Source organism: Oryzias melastigma, linkage group LG7 (assembly GCF_002922805.2).
Source record: "Oryzias melastigma strain HK-1 linkage group LG7, ASM292280v2, whole genome shotgun sequence".
Taxonomy (NCBI): Eukaryota; Metazoa; Chordata; class Actinopteri; order Beloniformes; family Adrianichthyidae; genus Oryzias; species Oryzias melastigma.
This window is the reverse complement of record NC_050518.1, coordinates 14051550-14056318: the sequence shown is the minus strand read 5'-3', so window position 1 is coordinate 14056318 and position 4769 is coordinate 14051550. Positions and strand designations below refer to the sequence as shown.

At 36.6% G+C, this 4769-nt stretch overlaps 1 long non-coding RNA gene across 1 annotated transcript; it reads right to left on the bottom strand.

Annotated features, from left to right (window-relative positions):
* Positions 1-77: 77 nt before the first annotated feature.
* Positions 78-4316, bottom strand: LOC118598955. Its single transcript, XR_004948195.1, has 4 exons — positions 3955-4316; positions 3779-3844; positions 2351-2408; positions 78-2106 (listed from the first exon to the last, which is right to left on the bottom strand). It is a non-coding gene; the product is annotated as an uncharacterized LOC118598955 (long non-coding RNA).
* Between the last annotated feature and the right edge of the window lie 453 nt (positions 4317-4769).

The following is a 4769-nucleotide window of genomic DNA, read 5'->3' as shown; positions in this document are numbered from 1 at the left end:
AAAAAAAAAGACCTCTTGAGAGTTCCAAAGACTGCTCTCTCTTGATAATTCATTCTGTCTTTAAGTCATTCCTTCCCACTATTCTTTTACAACCTCCTGGATTTTCATCCTGGCTGGAGGGTTCTTTACACATTGTTTACCACATCCGTCTATGACTCTCTTGGTGTATGCCAAGTTGCTCGCCTCATTTATACGTCTGAAATACATCTGCTACCTTCTTAAAGCACCTGCTCCGTCTGCATAATTGAAATTTCTAAGATAGCTAAGTTAGCAAGCCTAAACATTTTCACTTTCTTTATGCAGAGAAACAAGCCAGTGAGAAAACAGAACAGAAGAACTCTGCTTTTAACAGACAAAACCATAAATCCTACAAAAAAATTGATTTATTGTTACAGTTGTTCCCATACACCAAACCCGCTCTGCATAGAATACAGCAGTTCTTGTTCACCTTTCGGCTCATCCCATTCAGGGTCACCCAGTGCTCCACATCAGTGATTTGGCAGAGAGTTTTAGCTGCCCTTTTAGATGCCCTTCCTGATGCAACCCTGTATTCAAAAGGCACAAGGGTACGAAGTTAGGCAGTAGCGTCAAGGGTCTTGATTAAGCTCAATGCACGCCCTGGGGACTGAACTCAGGTTTCCTGCGAGGCAGCCCTACTCCCAGTCCACTGAGCCAACCAGCCGCTTACATGAAATACACCAGCCTACTAGATAATGAAAAGAGGATGCTGCAAATAAAGTTGCATATGCGATGGATTAATATTTAATATATCAAGAACCAGTTTTTGGGAGTTACTTTTGTTTAATTTTTTTTTCCTTATCTGCCACACCTTTAAAGTCAGATGAAGCAGAAGTTGGCATTACGCTTTTAGCTTTCACCTAGAAGGGAAAATCTACAACACATTTAAATGGGTCCCACACAAAATCAAGTGTATAAAGAAAGTTTAAATGACTGCAGATCTTTTGCAGCAAATGGGTATTCAATGAAACATTTCTGATTTGTGAAAACTTGCGAAAAGGACTTTTAAGACATTTCCTTTTAAAACATCAGCATACCTCTCTGTGTTAGAGAAAAAAAAACAACAACAATGGGTTAAGACATAGAAATCAACTTAAGCTATTAATAATCTTTGTGTCCCGAAGGATAACTTGAGCGTCATGCTAAAATGACATTCTATAAATGACATTCTTCAGTCTACAATTGAATTTTATGTGTCAGAAACAAATTTTACAAACTTTATTTTACTGATTTGACATTGAAGCATTTAAATGTAAAAAATAGAATTTACCAGGGCTGTTCATTACTGAGCATTTGGGTATTGATCAGAGACTGATCTGATCCTGGTCAATATCGCCAAAGTAATAATTTTGTAAATGCGGAGGATCGGACATGAACCTTAAAACCCCAAAATAGCTTTTTATCACAGTGAATGTTTTTTATTTTTTTGTAAGTTTTCCTTTTTTAATTACTTGATAAAGTATTGACAATATTTTTAGTTAAATGGAAAACAGCTTATTAAAATAAAATCTTCTTGAAATTAAATAAAAAGTAAAAAAGTGAATGTAAAACTGTCAACAAACTAAAAGAAACAAGTAGTGGTAAGACAGTGACGTAGCTGGGTCCTTTTTACTGATACAGTATAGTTTTAAACAGGAGCGGAAATATCAATATCTGCGGCTCAGTATCAATCCGATACCAACTAAAGATCAATACTATAGATATTTTGGATTGATCCGCCCTGGTCGATCAGCACTTGATTTTACAGAAACCAGAAATAAAAAAAAAAAGCGGATTTCAACTTCAACTACTGACGCAGATGTTTTTGTTTTTTTTAAACAAAAACAGTCTATTACTATATTCAGGAGGAGTGACTTACTTAGACAGAAATTAACATTTCAGTAGTACATTTTTTGGTTGAATTATATTGACAAATGTCTTTCAGGGTTTTGAATTTTAGTCCTAGGACATCCAAGAAGTGCACATTGTCCCCAAAGTTACTGAGTGAAAGATTTTCCAGTAACTCCCTCTCATTGTTGTCCCCTTCATAGCTGTGGCTGATGCATGGGTGAACTGTCATCAATGTACGTCACTTTCACCAGGGATTTTCTGTAGGATAAGAATGAAAACAGGTTATAAAGATTTCTTATCATACGTGAATAAATTGCTGTAAGTAAATTTAAGGCTCTCATAAACAGAAAAGTGGGACTAAACATGGGGTTTAGCTCCTCTTAGTGGATTATTAGTGCTAGTGCACAAACTAAGACAAATAAAGCTTCAAGGTGATATGAACTAAGTTGTTACAAAAATAAATAATGGTCATTTAAATGTTATAAAGGCAATTGTCACTCACCTTGGAATGAAACCGTTTTTTAGGAGTCTCTTTGATGCTCATATTCCATGTTGATCATCTGTGAGGTGACAGTTCATACAATAAAAACTATTGAACTTGAAAAGCCAAATAGAGAACAAAGAGCTCTCTGATTTGAACAAACCATTAAACAATAACAAATCATTATATATGTAAAAGAATAAATCAAACGAATAACTCTGGGGTATGTGACAAAGCATGCTCACAAATTTAACAAGTCACATACGAAATGCAAGTTTCTAAGAAACCTAAATTCTGGAACAACACATTTTATCCAACGGCAACATATGTTTCTTTGAATCTCTATGCTCTACTACATTCAAAGATTGCTGCAAACCCCTAAAGCCAAATCAAGCTTTGTTGTACCTTAAGGTCCATTATTTGAATCATTTGTGCCATTATCTTTAGGAAACACTGTTATATTACTTTTACGGGTCTCTGAAACCGCAAAATGAAAACATATGTATTTAACAACAGTGAGATTATATTTGTTGGCCTTTTTTAATAACCCGTATTCAACCTATGAACTGTATTACATAACTTTGGTTGGTTTGCTTTTCCTTGTTCCATGTTAAATGATTTCCTAATGTTTGGTAAGCACTTGGGGTGGGAGGTTTTAGGGGTTATGGTCTGTTTTTTAAGCTTTGAATTGTTCAGCTCTACATTACTATAGGTTCTTTAAAGGGCCTATACAATGTTTTTCTTAAGTCTTTCAGAGTAAATGTGTATACCATATATCTTCCTTTAGTAGCCTTGGCCATCGCTACATTGATTCACAACACAAACACACCCAGTGTACGCATGACTGCGATCAACTTTAGAGGGGGGGGTTGTCTTTTAGGAACCCGGCGTCGAACCCCTATTAGACCAGGTGACTATTTGAGATGGAACACAATTGGAAGATACACAGTGTTGTGCATTGAAAATGAAAGTGTTTTATTTAGCATTGTTAGCTTCGCAGAGAAAGTGGGTGTTTACGTTGGCCTGGGGGCGGTGCTGGCTGTGCAGGCTCTTCCAGAAAGAGGCAGTAGTCACTTTGTGACCTCAGATCGCAAGAACCCATTCGTTTTGTCTGTTGGGAGGGGCTAGTGCTCAGAGCACAGGTTTTCAGAGGAATACTTAGAAATGCATTAATGGATCAACACACCTCTTTGGGGTTCTTTATAGTGATAAATTAACATTATAAATCACTTAATAGCTCAGAAAGTTGATTTTGAATGGTATAGGCCTTCAGGAATAAAGAGGAATTTGATTTGACTTGAACTCTTGACTCTTATCTAGAAATAGAACAGTCTCTTTTTGTAAGGCCTTTCTTTAGAACCTGTTTGAACAGGAAACATGAGCATGCTATCTATAAAACAAACAAATGTCTGCAGTAAAACATTTTCTGTAAAAACAGGACAAAGTTACCATGGTGACATTAGTTTGCTTGATGTCATCAGGTCCAGTTATTGGTGACAAAACAAATGGTTTGGCCTAAAATAAAAAGAGGAAAATATTACTAATTGTAATCATAAGTAATATTTACTAATTGTAAGGTTTTAATATCAACATAAATTTACTGAACAACATCAGACCCAACTCACATCGCATGCAGAGACAGCTCCTCCTTGGCTGTCCTTGATAAGATTTTGAGCTCTGTCTTCTATCAAGTCTTCCAGTTGTGGTTTTTCAGAATTGCACGAGAAAGCAACAAATGCAACTGTAAAAACACATTAAAATAGAGGTTAATACTTTGCCCAACTAACTTGAACTACAATGACTATAGGTGTATTCTATTCATTTTTAAGACATTTGATCTGTCTGTGGTCCTTCTTGTGTTATCTGAGATCGTAAGAGTCCAAGATGATGCACAATATGTAAAAAAGTCCCCCTATCCCTCCATTTTTTTTTAATGTCCAGTCTCTTTCGGGGTCATGGGGTGACTGGACCCAACCCCAACTATTATTAGACAAAGGTGAATAGACATTGAACAGGTTGCCAGTTTGTTACAAGACCACACACTCACTCACTCTCACAATAAAACCTAACCTACCTACATGTCTTTGGACCGTGGGAGGAAGCTGGGGTAACCAGGAGTTTGCAGGTGTGTGAAGTTTGCATGTTCTCCCCATTCATGCATGGGTTTTGTCCAGGCGTTCCGGCTTCCTCACAGAGTCCACAAAAACATGCATTGTACTTGTATTTTTAAATTTCCCCCTAGATTTGGATGTGAGTGTGTAGTTGTTTTCTCTCTGTAATGGACTGGCAAATCATTCATTCATACCCGACTTTTGCCCAGCCATGGTTGATCCAAAAAGGATTGAATGCGTTTATATAATGCACGGGTGGATAGTTTCATTTAGGTTCAGTCAAACTTTTTTACGTTTTTTTTCTCAAAGTAGTTGCAAGATTTTTTTTT